At 35.3% G+C, this 19,092-nt stretch overlaps 1 non-coding gene across 1 annotated transcript; it reads right to left on the minus strand.

Annotated features, from left to right (window-relative positions):
* Nucleotides 1–18,758: 18,758 nt before the first annotated feature.
* On the minus strand, nucleotides 18,759–18,840 carry TRNAL-AAG (transfer RNA leucine (anticodon AAG)). Its single transcript has one exon. It is a non-coding gene; the product is annotated as a tRNA-Leu (tRNA).
* Between the last annotated feature and the right edge of the window lie 252 nt (nucleotides 18,841–19,092).

Raw genomic sequence — 19,092 nt, forward strand, 5'->3', positions numbered from 1 at the left:
AATACCGGGTCACCTAAATTTTCTCAATTTTTTTATGAGGTGAGAATCAGAAAACCCATTATGAAATGAAGAAAACATTGCTTCCCAGAAAAAAACTCTTTTATTATCACTTGCGCTATTATTTTCAACGCCAAACAATGGATATAATTAAAAGGTGTAAAAACTTAAAAATTGTTTCAATTTTCTTCCAAATGTTCAACTGATTTTGTGGCCACCCAGATGTTACTAATAGCGGATATTGCCTTCCCGTGACTGTATGACTGTTACCATTCGCCGATTCAACCTTTCGATCAGATTCTGGATGTCAGTCTGGTCGATACTATTCCATTCTTTACTTAGAACATTTCGGAGCTGCTGTAAGTTGCTGTGAGGAGTTAGTCGACTTCTAACTCGCTTCCCTAGCATGCCCCACACATGTTCAATAGGGTTTTTAACAGGACTTCTTGCTGGCCATACCATCCTATTCAATCCAACGTCGTGAAAGACCCACACATGTTCAATAGGGTTTATATCAGGACTTCTTGCTGGCCATGCCATCCTATTCAATCCAACGTCGTGAAGGAACTCATCCACAATTCTTGTAACATGAGGGCGAGCATTGTCATTCATTAACAGGAACTTTTCACCAATAAGTGGGGAATATGGTACCACATGTTAAATTAGACCTTCTTCGATGTATCTTGGAGTAGTCAAAGCACCTCCATTAATGAAAACAAGTTCTGTGTGAGCTTCATACGAAATGCCATCCCATACCATTACTGATCCAACTTGGAAACTCACACGTGGACTGAAGGTACATGAAGGAAAACGTTCTCCTTCTCTTCTCCACACTCTTTCACGTCCATCTGTAAACTAAATATCGATTCATCTGTGAAGCGCACTCGTCACCACTGCCCCAGGTTCCAATTAGCATGATTGTGAGCAAAACGTAATCGTTCAACACGATGTGGCTGGAGCAATCCTGGGCCTTTAGCTGGTCTTCTGGAATTCAGCCCACATTAATCCAGACGTCTACTTACAGATCTCTCTCACTCACGTTAACTTGTCTTATTTTCTGGAAGGCTTTTCTAGTCCCAAGAACTGCAGCCACATAACACTGACTATTCCCATCTTCTATCAATGCAACCATTTTGCTGAATCGGTAGGACTTAGTGACATTTGTATACAATGAAGTACTCCAATACTGCCTCAAGAGAGCTTACCAGTCTGTAGATTTCTTCAGCATAGCTTGAAATGAGTCCGAGAAGTTTAGGCACAATATTGCAAGAAGAACGAATCTCCTTTTCAGATCATTGTTGGCTATTACGTATCCAGTATTAACATTGTTACGTATCACAAAATAAATGAATAACTAAATGAACCTCAGCACACCTACAATTATGAAAAAAAATCCTACAATTTTCAAAAATTTTAAATAGAATGTAGTTGGGCCGGTTTTATTTGCCGGTGAGTGTATATTAAAGAACAAAAGCACGGTATCAAAATAAACTAACACATTCTTAGCAAAATATTATGCAAATAAATTCACTGATAATGTTTATTACTATACTGAGAACTACATTCAGTAGGCTTATTTCTATCCTTTGAATCTCCACTTCTCTTGTAATTCTGAAATTGAAAAATAATAATGATTATAATGTTAAACGGTGTTTTAGAATATACTGAGATACCGTATTTGCAGAAGTAAATAATCAAATTGCTCACATTTTCATTAAAACAAATATTTCAAAATTAAATACAACTATGGTCCACGAAAAATTGTGGTACATAGTTGAGGATTGACTTCTAGCCTTGAGGATAAACATTTTTCACGCAGAGTCCTTAACCTCTGCCAGTCTAATTATTACGTGAAAGTAAACACTATATAGCCAGATTTAATTGTACAAACAATCATATATCTATAATTTACCAGTTCTACAGAAGAGAGCTTAATAAAACAAACACAAAATGAATGATTTCGTGTCTTCACACATTCAATAGAACGATGCACACTGACCTTGTTAAGCATCCATATCATTGCCACGTGTAATGGTAGATAGAAGCATTTATGGGGAACATAATTCCATCACAGTGGCGCCTTAAATGGCAAACACCGAACACTTGGGGGACTAAGTAGTAAATAATGCGTTTTAGACCATAGTTGGGTGCTTGGACCATAGTTATGGGAAATTACGGTACACGTTTCATGTCGGATTATAGATCTTGTGTTAGAGAGATTTGTGACCGGTAATAGTGAGACATAAGGAAGGAGAAAAATGTATTTAATACCGTATATAAATTACAATAATTAGATTTTTTCTGCGTAAGGAATTAATTTTGCATTTACAGTACTTATATGCGTTGTTACGTGTCATGGAATTTTGTTGACAAATACAAAATATAATGTTGATAAGAAATATCAAGCATCCTGTGATGACAATGAAGGGAGAGGAATAGTGGTCATGTTGTGGTATGAAATCATCTCTTTGCCAGGCGTAAAGAATCTTCAGTGATCCGCTTTAATCCCAGATTACCAAATCTCTCTCGGAGCTACACTTGAACAGCAAAACTGTTAGGGGAATCGGCTCTCTCACCCTCGATATCACACCGCGCTTGCTTTCTTTCACATCCCTTTACTAGTGATTTATATCTGCAGTTTAAATCACACAGCATACCCATTTTCAAGACCTCAGTCAGAAATAATATGGTCTATAAAACCTCCGCTTCCAAATGGTTTCCATGGCAACCATCATTCGAAAATAGTCTTCTTTATTTTATAAAATTGAAGCAATTGCTTCTAGAAAAGTAAAGCATTCAATTGCAAGTAGAGATGAAAATTTTCCATCTATTAAAAAACTTTAAACGTTGGTCTACAAGAATTAGCACAGTAAATTTTAAACGAAACATTTTAAATATTAAACAATGTACAACAGTTATAAGTACAACTTATTTTGAAAGATCGACAGTAAAACTGCAGAAGAGTATTGGTGTTTATTAAATACATACACTTACTTATTGGCTTTTAAGGAACCCGGAGGTTCATTGCCGCCCTCACATAAGAACGCCATCGGTCCCTATCCTGAGCAAAATTAATCCATTCTCTATTATCATATCCCACCTCCCTCAAATCCATTTTAATATTATCTTTCCATCTACGTCTCGGCCTCCCTAAAGGTATTTTTCCCTCCGGCCTCCCAACTAACACTCTATATGCATTTCTGGATTCGCCCATACGTGCTACATGCCCTGCCCATCTCAAACGTTTGGATTTAATGTTCCTAATTATGCCAGGTGAAGAATACAAGGCGTGCAGTTCTGTGTTGTGTAACTTTCTCCATCCTCCTGTAACTTCATCCCTCTTAGCCCCAATTATTTTCCTAAGCACCTTATTCTCAAACACCCTTAACATATGTTCCTCTCTCAAAGTGAGAGTCCAAGTTTCACAACCATAAAGAACAATCGGCAATATAACTGTTTTATAAATTCTAACTTTCAGATTTTTTGACAGCAGACTGGATGATAAAAGCTTCTCAACCGAATAATAACAGGTATTTCCCATATTTATTCTGTGTTTAACTTCCTCCTGAGTATCATTTATATTTGCTACTTTGCTCCCAGGTATTTGAATTTTTCCACCTCTTCAAAAGATAAATTTCCAATTTTTATATTTCCATTTCGTACAATATTCTCGTCACGAGACATAATCATATACTTTGTCTTTTCGCGATTTACTTCCAAACCTATCGCTTTACTTGCATCCAGTAAAATTCCCGTGCTTTCCCTAATCGTTTGTGCATTTTCTCCCAACATATTCACGTCATCCGCATATACAAGCAGCTGATGTAACCCGTTTAATTCCAAACCCTCTCTGTTATCCTGGAAATACATATACCAAATTCAATTTAAATAGCACTCCTTTAACGATGCGTAAAATAAATAAATTTTGAAGGAAAATCTTTTAACTTAAAATTACATTTAATTCATTATCATCATCAATCTACACATGATTAAACACTATAATACTAAGATTACATTGTAGGTTATTTGTAAGGGATGCTAAGGGGGCGTGGGGATTCCAAAAGGGGTGCGCAAGCCACCCTCGAATCCCCCCTAGCGCCGCTCCTGCGAGATGGTTTGCATATGCATCGATCTTAAGACCGACACAAACTTTTACAACGAAACGGCTTACTAAAGTTTTCTTACCTTCAAGCAGGTGTTTCACATCTCTGTAGGCGCAAGTCTTCCATCAGCCGAGTTCCCTCCTGCCGATAATCCATTAGCACGCGTACGACCTGGAACAAAGAAAGTCTATCAGCACTGCAAACGCTCGGTTTCAATGAAGGACCTAAAGAGAAAACATTTTGTAAGAGTTTAATGTTTCAAGCACAGTTCTGATCCTATGGCTACATGACTGATGTATTTCTTTGTACAACAAAAACATCTGTTTATCGTGGGTGTGGGGTTACGGATGTGACGAACTTCTAGAATAGCAGATGGAACATTAAAAACCTGAATTCATTGTCAGAGTCAAGCTACTGCAGTGAGGTTCCGAAAAAGAAATGTTGCAAAGTAAACTTAATAGTGAATGGTTAAAACATATTCGTGGTTATGGGGCTAGGTACAGCTTACAGCAGTACAATTTTGGTAATATTTAACATTTTTTTCTCCATTACTGTATCTTGTACAATAATGAAATTTAGTATGTGTAAAACACTGTCCTTCTGCTATATGAAAAAAATATTTTTACGATTAAAAAATGATTTACACATTTTTTTTTTTTTTTTTTCAAAATTCAGTTCACTGTGCAGTGATGAAGCGTTTCCCACATAACTAAAAAACTATCCAACATTCTGTGATGAAATTTTTTGTGTGTATTTATGCATGCCATATCTACAATATGATGCAAGATCACTTCTCTACCTTTGTTAGATTGTGTGATAAAAAATAAATTCATTTTAAAAAATGGTCAAATATCAGTATTTTCTATTACACGAAATAAAAAAAAACATTTATTAAGGAATGTAGTTTAAAGAGCATGATATTGTAAACATGAGTTTCAGCAATAAAGTAAAAGAGAGAGAACATGAAAAAGTTAAAAAGTTTTTGAGTTATGAGGGAAACGCTTTATCACTGCACAGTGAACTGCCAACATTTTGAATTATGAAAAAAAATATATATATATATAGCCTATGTATAAATAATTTTTTTAAATCGTAAAAATATTTGTTTCATATAGTAGAAGTAAATGTTTTATACATACCAATTTTCATTATTGTACAAGATACAGTATGGAAGAAAAAAATGTTGAATATTTCGAAAAATTTTACTGCTGTAAGCTGTACCTAACTCCTTAATGAAAAGAAAAGGCGATTATAGTGCTGATTGTACTGTGTGCACTTCGTATTTTAGTGTTTCTCACGGAGGCGAAAATTACATTAAAAAGCACGCGAACACTACAAAACATGAGAGTTCAATTCTACAGTCAACTTCGAAAATGGAGAAGAAAGTAAGCTGTTATTTTACCTTACTCAGTAATATAGAGTAAGAAAAGGTGATATCGGCTGAAACTTCATTTGTGTATCGTTCAGTTCAGTGGTAACAGATGAAGTCAATGCGGTGAAATACGTTTTTGATATGTCCAATAGTTTTCAGAAAATGACATGTAACGTGTTGCAGCGCTGCAACGCCCCTTGAGATCATTGGCGGGTGAATAATCATCCACTCCGCAAGAGATACGAGAGGAGAATGTAAACAAAAACGTCTCATCAGATAAGTACGTTTCGATAAAATTACTGTAGGTTAAAACAAAGTATTTAATCAATTTTTTACGCAAATTGTTTGGTTTTTAACATTTTTATTACGCTATAACCACTTACCTATTTTCTTCTTCTAATTCGCTTTATCATTACAAACATGGAATCAATGGAGAGGAGAGAAGTTAAAAATGGTTATTACTCACGTCTTTTGTCATAATGGAGTTTCAATTGCGCTACACGTGGAAATATACATTGTGTAATGGCTTCTCATCATTCTTTTATTTTTAGAGTGGAACTCAAGGCATGTGCTGTTTTCTGCGTATAAATTCCTTACACCACAAGAATATCTCAAGATTGTCGCACAAGCCATACTTTTGCAGCAAACGAGATTTCCTGGAACCTTATCGCTTGTTTTCTGAAACACAACACTTGCTCTTTTTCCAGTAGTGCACACAACTGAAAGGGTGAAGAGTTTAAGATACTCAAATTTAATACTTATAGCATTCTTTTAAAACTTACTTACTTACAAATGGCTTTTAAGGAACCTGGAGGTTCACTGCCGCCCTCACATAAGCCAGCCATCGGTCCCTATCCTACGCAAGATTAATCCACTCTCTATCATCATATATCACCTCCCTCAAATCCATTTTTTTATATTCCTCCCATATACGTCTCGGCCTCCCCAAAAATTTTTTTCCCTCCGGTCTTCCAACTAACACTCTATATGTATTTCTGGATTCGCCCATACGTGCTGCATGCCCTGCCCATCTCAAACGTCTGGATTTAATGTTCCTAATTATGTCAGGTGAAGAATATAATGTGTGCAGTTCTGCGTTGTGTAACTTTCTCCATCCTCCTGTAGCTTCATTCCTCTTAGCACCAAATATTTTCCTAAGAACCTTATTCTCAAACACCCTTAATCTCTGTTCTTCTCTCAAAGTGAGAGTCCAAGTTTCACAACCATACAGAACAACCGGTAACATAACTGTTTCATAATTTTTGACAGCAGACTAGATGATAAAAGCTTCTCAACCGAATAATAACACACATTTCCCATACTTATTCTGCGTCTAATTTCCTCCCGATTGTCATTTATATTTGTTACTGTTGCTCCAAGATATTTGAAAATTTCTACCTCTTCGAAATATAAATCTCCAATTTTTATGTTTCCATATCGTACAATATTCTGGTCACAAGACATAATCATATACTTTGTCTTTTCGGGATTTACTTGCAAACCTATCGCTTTACTTGCTTCAAGTAAAATTTCCGTGTTTTCCCTAATCGTTTGTGGATTTTCTCCTAACACATTCACGTCATCCGCATAGACAAGAAGCTTATGTAACCCGTTCAATTCCAAACTCTCTGTGTTATCCTGAACTTTCCTAATGGCATATTCTAAAGCGAAGTTAAAAAGTAAAGGTGTTAGTGCATCTCCTTACTTTAGCCCGCAATGAAATGGAAAAGCATCAGATAGAAACTGGCCTATACGGACTTTGCTGTAAGTTTCATTGAGACACATTTTAATTAATCAAACTAGTTTCTTGGGAATACCAAATTTTATAACATTATTATATAAAACTTCTCTCATAACCCAGACATACGCCTTTTTGAAATCTATAAATAACTAATGTACTGTACCCTTATTCTCCCATTTTTTCCTCCAATATCTGTCAAATACAAAAAATCTGATCAATAGTCCATCGATTACGCCTAAAACCCCACTGATGATTCCCAATAATTTCATCTACATACGGAGTTAATCTTCTCAAAAGAATATTGGACATAATATTGTACGCCGTCAGCAAAAGTGATATTCCTCGAAAGTTACTGTTTAATTAAAAATAAAAATTATATAACATATTCACTTTTAGTCGTGTTATGCTTGCTGCAAGTAGACATTACTATTTTCACTAGTGCACCTATTCACCAATAGAATGAAAGAATCCGTTGAATTTCAAACAATCTGAGATATCCATCACTGCAGTATTATACTTTTAAATTATCGATTTCCTTTTATCGCTACACTAATTTTATCACAATTGTTTCCCTTTCTCGTTTCCCCCCCCCCATTTGTTCCCTGTTCCCACTTTCTTTCTTTTTTGTTATTATTGTGTTGTACTTTTTAATCTTTCATTATATATTTGTATTTGTATTATTTGAATTTCAATAAATATAAATCTAAAATTAAAAATGTAAAATTAAGTAACTCAAGCAGCTCTTCGAAATTTTACCAAGTTTGGCTGCACTTGTACTCAAAGTACAGAGTAGTTTCAGCTGATTGCACAACGTATCTCAATTTGGTGAAAAATTGAGATTGGTTTTTCTTGGATTAAGCCACAGAATATTATAAAACATTCCAGGTAGCGTATGTGAACATATTTTGTTTTTTCCAATTTCGTTTAACCGTTGACTTGCTCTGGGTTGTCATCAAATTATCTGTCCTTATACTGCTTATTTGAGGCTTGAAAGTAATGTAATTTTCCCTTACAACCTTACTCTATGCCGATGATCAAGTCATAATTTCCAATTCAGAGGATAATTTACAAAGAGGATTGTATACATTAAATAAAATATTAAAATATTTTGGAATGGAAATTTCAGCATAAAAATAAAAAGTAGTGACATTTTTAGGACAAGACCCAGTCAGAAGTAAGGTAATACACAATAACCAATGCCTCGAACAAGCGCAAAATTTCAATTATCTGGGTTGTGAAATATCTTATCAAAATGAAAAAGATGTGAACAAGAAAATTACCAAATTTACACAAATTCTAGGAATAATAAACAATACATTAAAAGCTAAATTAGTAAAAAAATCTACAAGAATAAAAATATATAATACACTAGCATTACCCTCCCTTTTGTACGGAAACGAGATTTGGACATTAAAGAAAAAAGACATGAACAGAATCAAAGCAACGGAAATAAAATTTTTCAGGAGGACAGACCGAAAAAGGAATGAAGAAATTTTAGAACAATTAGAAGTAGAGTCAGTAGAAGAAAAAATCAGCAGATACAAATTCAATTGGCTAGATCATGTAAGAAGAATGGAACATTCAAGAATCCCAAAAATTATGATGCAATATAAACCTAGAGGACATCGTCGACCAGGAAGACCTTTAAGAATACTGCTAGATGCGGCCGAAACAGGTCTACAGAGGCCTAATTCGTGAAGGATGATGATGATGATGAATATTATAAAACAATACGTTTATTCAAACATTTACTTTACTGATCCAACAACATAATTTCATATAGTTAAATTAATTTCTAAATTACTTCTTGAAAATAATCGACATGAGGTATTCGCCCTGATTTTGCAGACACTGTTCCATCATACCAGAAATGCATCATTATCCGCTATAGAATATTCCATAAGCTGTCATGTATAGCTATTTTAATCGTGGACAAACTGAATTTTGTGAGGAATCATGCACGATTCGACGTCTATTTTGTTAAAAATCTAGTCAGAATGCCGCTTTAACGCACTCATATTTATCTGCCGCACAGACTGTATGTCTCATACGTTCTGTTTAATTCTGCGGGAAGGAAAGGGAACCATTCTTCTGTGAAATTTATTTGAACCAGACCTAATTAGGAGCTCATTAAGTGAGCTGCTGCATGCTAGAGGTCAGAAGTAAGACTTCGGTAAGCCAGGCCCAAGAAATATGTTGGCTTTAAGTTCTAATGGCATCAAGAAAAGTAACGTTCGAGCTGAAACCACATGCACAGTCACTGCCAAGACAATGTAGTACATTCGTTACCATAACGCAAGATTCTCTCAGTAAAAATAGGCACTACGTTTGAATTCATAACTAAGACAGTTTCTTAAGTAACTTCCTCTTTTAAGGTACAGACGTTATTAAGAGCAGATATGTACGATAGTATAAGGTAATGGAGCAATGGTAGAATAAGATTAAGGCAACATAGAAGTAGGGCTACTCTGAGAAAATCTAGTAGTAATAATAGCAGAAGCAGTAGTAGAAGCAAGAACATTATGGGTCCTAAGAAGTTAGGTCGTCTTTTCAATGTTGCCAACTGTAACTAGATATACCAAAGCAGGGAAAAGTACTGTTATGACTGAAACAATAATAATATTTATATTTTATTTATCCATCCATCCATTTATTTCTCTATTTCTTTTTTATTTATTTATCTACTTGCTTGCTTAATTGCTCACTTACTTCATTAACTAGTTGCTTGCTTCCTTACTTAATTACGTAATTACTTCATTGTTCACTTAATTCCTTATTTATATGCTTACTTAATTACTTACTGAATTACTAACTTGTTTAATTAATTACTCACTACTTAATTACTTGTTAACTTATTTATTTACTTAATTATTTACTTAATTTCTTACTTAATTACTTATTCACTTAATTATTTAATTGCTTACTCAATTACTTAATTACTTACTCAATAATTACTTAATTGCTAACTCAATTACTTAATTACTTATTCAATAATTAATTAATTAATTATTAAATAATTACTTAATTACTTACTTACTCAATTACTTATTTACTCAATTACGTATTTACTTAATTAACTAATTATTTATTTATATTGAAATGTATTTTGTCTGGAAACATTAAATTCATTATGAGACCTAATCTAAACATTTGTTTCGTTTGATTAGTACGAACGACTTAAGCCACCACTTCAAAATGTATGTGTCCACCGTAGTAGGGTAACGGTTAGCATGCCTGATCGTGGAACGAGAGGGCCCTGGTTCAAATCCTGATTGGGACAATTAATCTGGTTGGCGATTTTTCCTGGGTTTTCCGTCAACTCATTAAGAGCAAATGCTGGGACCCTGCACTCAATTCGCCGGCATTTTCACCTTCATCTCATTCAGACGTTAGATAACCGCAGAAAATGATAAAGCGTCGTAAAATAACCAATTAAAAATGTATGCTGTTTATTTATGAATCATTATTGTATTATCTATTAATAGTATCAATTATGTTCAAATTAAAATAACACTCGTTAGTAACTTTCGTTTCATAAACGTAACAGAAAGAAATTGCCAGTTGTAGTACACGTGGTTGTAGTATTTGCCAGTACAGAAATTCGAAACAAATCTGGCACAAGAAAATTCAACTCTACTACTATAAATTCACTAGAATCCACTAGCATATATAGTACTATGGGGAAAATGATTATGTTTCACCCATAAGGTATAAAGTAAGAAGATTCGGATTGTATGTAGTAGTAGTAGTAGTAGTAGTAGTAGTAGTAGTAGTAGTAGTAATAGTATTAGTAGTAGCAGCAGCAATAGTAGTAGCAGTAGTCTAGTAGTAGTAGCAGCAGCATCATCAGTAGTAGTAGTAGTAGTAGTAGTAGTAGTAGTAGTAGTAGTAGTAGTAGTAGTAGTAAGAGGGGGGAGGTTAACGGTGCTTTTAACTGAAAAGTTCACTCAACGTCGAAAATGAACGTCAGCGAGAAATGGCCGTCAGAGTTTGGTCGGAGTCGTGTAACAAGGACAAGAGTCTTTTACGTGCAGTAAATCTATGATATGGAACTCACAAGTTTACTTTCTTTATATCCAACGGCAGCATGGTAACCGCTAAACCACCAGGGACGTCAGAATATATGGTACACAGCGGCGTTTCATATCACAATTGTCTGATGAATTTTCTCTAATCTATAAAACGAATCTGGATTACGTTAGCGTCTAAATGTCTATTTAGCTTATAATTATGACTTTACATACAATAACTACTATTACATTTAAGGAAAAATGATCAGTATGGAAGATGTTATTAATTCTAACTGTATTTCTCTATCTGCATAGTGCATTTCATTCTTCAAACCTGTGAGCCAGAATATTTACCACTGAAAGCTAAGATAACAACCCCACGTATAATGTAATCGTGACGAAAATAGTCTCGCCTCTAGCCTAGCCTAGCTGCAGGCTATGATGAAGTAAGAACACATGTCGCTTCCTGTACAACATGCGCTCGTCCAGACATATTTCTCGTAAACAGATTCGATCATTTTATAGCACTGCTTCTGTACTGTACAGCGGCAGACGGTGTAAAATGAATAACTTATGTTTCACAATAGCTTTTTCATTTTTCATCTTTAAAGAACGATACAGAACGCTTGAATTTGAAGTTTTACTTACAGAAGAGGGTATACTCCCTGCTTCTGAATCAAATTAATATCATTTCGTTTACTGGTTATTTGACAATGCTATACTTTCCCAATATCTAAAACCATATTCATATTTCCATATTGTCCACATCTGTGGAGTAACGGTCAGCGCGTCTGGCCGCGAAACCAGGTGGCCCGGGTTCGAATCCCGGTCGGGGCAAGTTACCTGGTTGAGGTTTTTTCCGGGGTTTTCCCTCAACCCAATACGAGCAAATGCTGGGTAACTTTCGGTGCTGGACCCCGGACTCATTTCACCGGCATTATCACCTTCATTTCATTCAGACGCTAAATAACCTAGATGTTGATACAGCGTCGTAAAATAAGCCAATAAAAAATATTTCCATATTGTCAATATAAAGAAGTACAGGGACATCATTTTATTTTTATTAACATTTTTAATATTAACTTGCCTATACCTTTGGATCAACGCCGTTTGCTACCCCCTTCCACAACTGGAGTTCGATGATACTGACGTAATATACAAACAAATAACTTTACTAGGTATAGGAGGGAAGAAAAGTAGTTCACCCATTTACGTAAACTAGGAAATATTGCGCTTTTGAGTTTGATAATTTTCATTAGATTTTTATTTAATCAAAATACAGTACTGTATTAAGAATGAGTGTTTTTACTCACGAACTGAGCTGTCCATGTGGACGTATTAAGTATGCAGTGTATATTATACTGTCTACAGCACATTAGCGTACAATATAGAGAATGAAATTAAATTGAAAAGTAATCATAATATGGATATTTAAACACATTTTTGAAAATGGTGACCGATCATTTCGATACAGGCTTCAGTTCTAATTTGCATATTATCGCACTGTAGACTATTGTACCTAATCCCAATTACCAGTTTCGTTCTTCGTACTAGTAACTCATGTTGAAATAATTCTGTACCTACTCTATAAAACAGTACCTTACGTACTGTAAATTCAATCTTCACTTCTGCCCGGTCCGAAAATATAAAATTACTCAGATATACTATCTACTGTCCGTCCAAGTGGCTATGTCGTAGGGTCGTAGAAAGGGAGGAAATCACGTGACAGTTAATTACTTAACAAGGCCCTTTTATTTAAGTTATTTTAAACAATTGTATAATATTACGTAGACGTCCAATTAATTCCTAACAGAAATTAATGTTCTCAGAAAAGAGCTAAGACAGCCCAGCCACTAGCTGGCGAATAAAAGCTGGTGGGGAAACTAGGATACGACGTAGGCAAATGGACGACAGTACTTGTGCGAAAATGATTCAATATTGAAAGCTCTTTCGTCACTGGAAAACGCGAACATACTTTTGGAACGTGCTGTTTACTATGACCGTAACGCTAAGACTGTATATGTGGCCTTGGTTCTGTGTGGAGGACGGTTGAACTTCATTAGTAGATGGGGTGGGAGTGAAGTATATTCAAAAACTGAGGTACAATAAAAATTGAAGTAAAAATAAAATGATGTCCCTGTATGTATCTAAACATGAATTATAATTTTTGTCTAACCTTACTACAGGTCGTAGAAAAACAGTTGTATGAAACTCTCATATAATGGCTATTAAGGCACTCGTACAGTTTTCGACGCTCGCTCCCGGCACTCGTGTCTCGATATCTATCATTACATGATCGGTGCATAAAAAACTATTTTGCACGATAGTATATTTTCAAAATGATATTTAAAAAAAAATCTTAATATACAGTGCATATGTTACACTATGAACTGCTGACTAACGTTAGCAGTCTGGCCAACGTACAAACTTCACCATCAACTTCAATGTGAAGGAGTAAAAATGATTCGGGTACTTGTAATATTTCGTGTTCAATTCTTCTTCCTCTGCTAAGGAAAGTCCACTAACTTCAGATGACAAAAAAATGGATTTCTTCTCCAGTCATAAGTTTTTGTGTTCAGATCTGGAAAGTTTATCTGTAGGTAATGTCAGATAGTTGTAAATTGAATCTTTTATTTCGTTCTTCCAATCACAGTGAGATGTATTTGGGAACATTTCATAGCTGCCCCCTTTCACTTTCCGAGACCAAATTGCTGACTTGTCTCGTAAGGCAGATATTCTGCCTCATCCTTACCTTGCAGACTAGAATTATACTTGTATACTGCAACCATACGCACATCTATGCGTCTGTCAAAGACATGTATCTACAAGGCAGCTAGATAAGCAAGATCTGTTGTTATGACATTTTTATTTGTCTTTAATATTTATAGGTTTTTGTTTTTTTTTTTTTTTTAATTTCTTCTTTAGTTATTTATATAGTGATGATTATATAGATTATAATCGATTTATTTCATACATCTTGATTACACAACTTTTAACACTATATCACTTCGGAATATGTATAATAAGAACTTTCTTGTGTTAAAATTTAACATACCGGTACCTTGTTAACATGTTTCGACCTATTTTCGGTCATCTTCGGAACTGGTCGTTGTTGGTCTTGGCGCCTCTTGTTTCCTGTGTGGGTGCGTTCGTAGTGTAGAGTCAAAGAGTGTATGTGTTTTGAAATTGAGTTGTGTGTTGAGAATATCGTTGGGGTGTGTTTTCGTATGTCTGTATATTTCATATTGTTCTAGTGTGTTGAGTTTCTGGCTTTTTGGTTGGATATGCAGTATTTCCATGTCTGTGTTGATGTCTCTGTAGGTGTGGTTGGCATTTGTGGTGTGTTCTGCATATGTCGAGGTGTTTTGTAATTATGTTATGGCTGTGATGTGTTCTGCACATACTGCACATCCAACCAAAAAGCCAGAAACTCGACACACTAGAACAATATGAAATATACAGACACACGAAAACACATCCCAACGATATTCTCAACACACAACTCAATTTCAAAACACATACACTCTTTGACTCTACACTACGAACGCACCCACACAGGAAACAAAAGGCGCCAAGACCAACAACGACCAGTTCCGAAGATGACCGAAAATAGGTCGAAACATGTTAACAAGGTACGTTAAATTTTATCACAAGAAAGGTCTTATCATACATAGGCTATTTCGATTTATTTGATTGGTTCTTATGTTTGTAATATCTATAATGTTTTTAATTATTAGACCTAATATAATTAGAATTTTATTAGGTTGGGATGGGTGATCAGCGATTTTCTTACTTTATTTCAGTTATGATTTAATAGCTCAAAATAAAGAAATATACCAGACAGTTCGCGACACCCAGTTTGGAAAGCTCTGGTCCAGTGTCAAGTTGAAAATAGTCCACATAATAGATTTCAGTCAAGTCTCCTCAAAGAATTTCGTTAGCCTATGAAAGAAAGAAGAAATTTTAATGGAAGATAATCGCAATCGCGTGTCCACTTGGTATCGATCTGATTTGCAGTGCACATCAAGTTTATTTCTTATTCGAAATGTCTGGAATTCGACTATCGAGACCAAATAACTGGATTATACGGCATACGATTTAGAAGGCACTGAATTCAGCCAATACTCATCCAGCATTACTGTGCTGTTGCCAAACTTCAATTTATCCATTAATTCCCAGAACTTTGAGGTACGCCACTGTTCATGAACAGAGAGATCTTTCGCATGCAATAAATCTTTTAGATGGGTTAACGGCTTTAATCTCTCATCCGATGGAAGCCACGTTTAATATATTTTAATCTCTAAATCCACCAGTCTAGCTAGGACTCGAACTCGCAATTCTTCAGTGCAAACGTGTTAGCAATGACGACAAGACCATCGAGACTGCCATAACTTATCCCTGTTCCTAAAAAATTAAACGAACTTGCTTGTTCGCCGATTTTTCTTTCAGTTTCCAGTTTGCATCGCCGGCATCCACGGCAGATTTCCGTTCTCACGCCACTGATGCCTGGGTACAATGTTATCAAGTAAGAGCCCCCTCTGTTATGCATTACACACATTCCAGAACAGCTGATATTTCTGATATGAAACAGCGAATGGCATGTCGCCACAAGGCGAACAAATTGGGAGGGAGATGTATGTGACGTAATCGTAAACCCCAGCAGCAGCATAACCAATTCCTGGCGATGACTCACCGCATACGTCACAGAGTTAGATGATGCTAAATATATGCGCTAATCTATATAGTGTGATGCAAATTGAGAGAAGCGCTCTTCGCTACATCTGCTCATTCGAGACGGTTCTGTTCCTCCAAGTGACGCTTACACCGTGAAGAACATCAAAATTGCAAGATTCCCATAAAACTGTTCAATTCATGGAACTGAAAATGTTATTAAACATATTCTCCATCCCACAAAAATCATGAAGAAAATCGTTTGACGACCACGTGCACCAACGTCGGTTTGTGTAACTACCGGTTAAAATTGCACCTAACCCCTGGTTAAGAATTTTTACGGTGCATCGACCTCGGTTAGAACTTAAACAGGAAGTTAACCACGGTAATCTCTAACTCGCCATATTCGAGCGGTTAAATGCTATAACCAGTGATTAATAGGCTTACTAAAACAAAATGGCGGCCAGATCCACAGCTGATTATTTCGAAGACGATTATTATTATTATTATTATTATTATTATTATTATTATTATTATTATTGTACTTGGATTACTTGGACAGGGGTAGCTGTTAGTGTGAAAATGTGTTAGTGAAAGAAGATAATTCTTCGAGGAATTAGGTGACAGAAAATTAAATAGGGATTTCGTTTATCAAAATTTACTCTGTCATTTCTGTCGCAACAAATGGTTCACTTGAAATAGCCCAGAAACAGTCCTATTTTTGTCCTATGAATCGGCTGCTTATATTACGATTCCATACAACTGATATTTTCAGTATTTTAAGAGGGAACATTTGAATACGTCTTTCCTACGTCGCAGCTGAACGAAGAGAGGTTATGGATGGATCTTAGGGTATTACACAGTTCCCTGGTATAATTGGGGCTCTGGACTGTACACGCATTCCTACTAATCTACTTCATTCTTACCTTTTTTATATTTCATCTTTTTATATTATAATACATTTAAATTTAGTAATTAAGTCTATGAATACTAGAGACTCACATTGGGATATAATCATTTATACATTTCTTTTTTCCATTTTGTAAGATTTTAACCTATCAACACTGAAAAACAAATAAATTCAACTCGCAAACATAACAACACTCAAAGGCAAACAAATGCAACGCGAAAATATAGGATACGTTCGTTTCGATGTAGAACGGAGTAAGCGCAGTCGTTTTTAGACGTTGACTATTATTTCTACAGAAATTTGAATGCTTTCGTGTTGTCATTTTGTACAAATAGTGTAGCATCAGAAACTTTACCATGGTTAAATGAGGTTTCAGTTAATCTTGTTTAAGTGATCCGATGATTATGAATGGTGTAAAAAAATTCCATTTTAGCCACGGTTACTGTTTAACCTGGTTTCTTAACATATGGTTACTGTGTTTTTAACCGAATAATTGATTTTACAGTTTTCATAAAGTTCTTCATTATTTATTTCCATTTGTAAACCAAAAGAATTTACTTCATCCTTTCAAAATCATTAAACAATGCGATGTTAGCAATCGATATATTTGACAGGTCTACTGTTTATTATAGATTACTTTCTATATACTAGGCCTATGCGAACAGTGAAGGGCGTCTACTAAAAGCGCCCGTACCTGCTCTGTAAAAAAGGGAAGATATATGTATTCATTTAGTTGGAACTTCTCTTCATGTGAAGGGACGAACTACACTTTATGGTCGTTGTTCGTTTTGTAATACACTTCCCTTCCAACTCCGATTTGCCCCCTTTGTAAAGAGCTGTCCAGTCCTGTTGTACGTCATGAATATTATAACAGAGGGGGAAGAGGGTTCAATGCTGTCTGATGCAGCTCGCCAGTGTAACAGGTTAAAATTAATTCTCTATAAAATTACAGGAACAAATTAACGTTCACAACAAAGCTGAACCAATGGTCAATCATGTGCTTCCCCTAAGGTCAAATTGAAGTGTCAATCCACTGTATTATGGATAATTCATCGGACTTTAGACTTTTCTTTGGGACAATGAGATGAGATCTTCATGATTTCAGAACGTATTTTTATACAGTTAATCTGATGAGTATCAGTTTCTCTTTACGACTTCAGAAAGATATTTTTATTTAATTGGGCTCCGGTCCTCTTTTCGGCGATCAGATAGAATGATGCAATTTTGCTGATTATTAAAGGTTATATTCCGATATAGTAAGTAGTCATTCATGATGTTAATCCCTTTGTCTATAGATTCATATTCGATCTCCAGTGAAGGAACGCACGTTGAAGATACTTTTTATAGTCTATGTTCATTTTCTCGTTCACATAACATTTCAAGACTTTTTAAGCCATATGTTCTATTGCTCAAAGTTGAGTTAGGCATGTAATATATGTTTAGGTGAGGGGTTTGGACTTTTTCCATTGCTGGTTGTCACAATCAAAATATTAAGACACAACGTTTCGAAGGGTGGTTCTCCCTTCGTCTTCAGGTGGAAGGAAGGAGAGAAGAGAAAAAACCTATTGTTGGGATCGTTACGTACAGCTATTCTGTATGACTGATGCTGTACGTAACGATCCCAACAATAGGTTTTTTCTCTTCTCTCCTTCCTTCCACCTGAAGACGAAGGGAGAACCACCCTTCGAAACGTTGTCTTAATTTTTTTATTGTGACAACCAGCAATGGAAAAAGTCCAAACCCCTCATCTAAACATTAACAATCCACCATTGCTTTCCAACCCCTCATTTAGATCAAGATTTAATATATATTTCATGTTTACTAGTACAACGGAATGTTGGAAAATGCTTGTCTTGTTTCCAGATGAAACAAGTAACACTGAACTCCTTGTGATTTTAAGAACACAAAGCATAACACAAGCTTGAATACTGTGATAAATAATTATTAAAAACTATGGCAGCGATGGGATTCGAACCCACGCCTCCGAAGAGACTGGTGCCTTAAACCAGCGCCTTAGACCGCTCGGCCACGCTACCGATGTGTTTGTGTTTAATTAAGTTTCGTTTAAATAGAGCACAAGATCACTATTTAGGACTGAGTGTACTATCTGAATTGTTTATGATGACATAAGAATGATATTGCAAGCGGCTTTTTTTATAAATACGAACATTTATTTATATTACTCTACTTCTAAAATCAGACAAAGTCCTAATAAAGTATTAACATGTTTCTGTAAGCATGATAAATTGAACAAAATAATGTAGCTTTTCTATAAATTTAATTCATTA

The sequence above is a fragment of the Periplaneta americana genome, chromosome 4 (genome assembly GCF_040183065.1).
Source record: "Periplaneta americana isolate PAMFEO1 chromosome 4, P.americana_PAMFEO1_priV1, whole genome shotgun sequence".
Lineage (NCBI taxonomy): Eukaryota > Metazoa > Arthropoda > Insecta > Blattodea > Blattidae > Periplaneta > Periplaneta americana.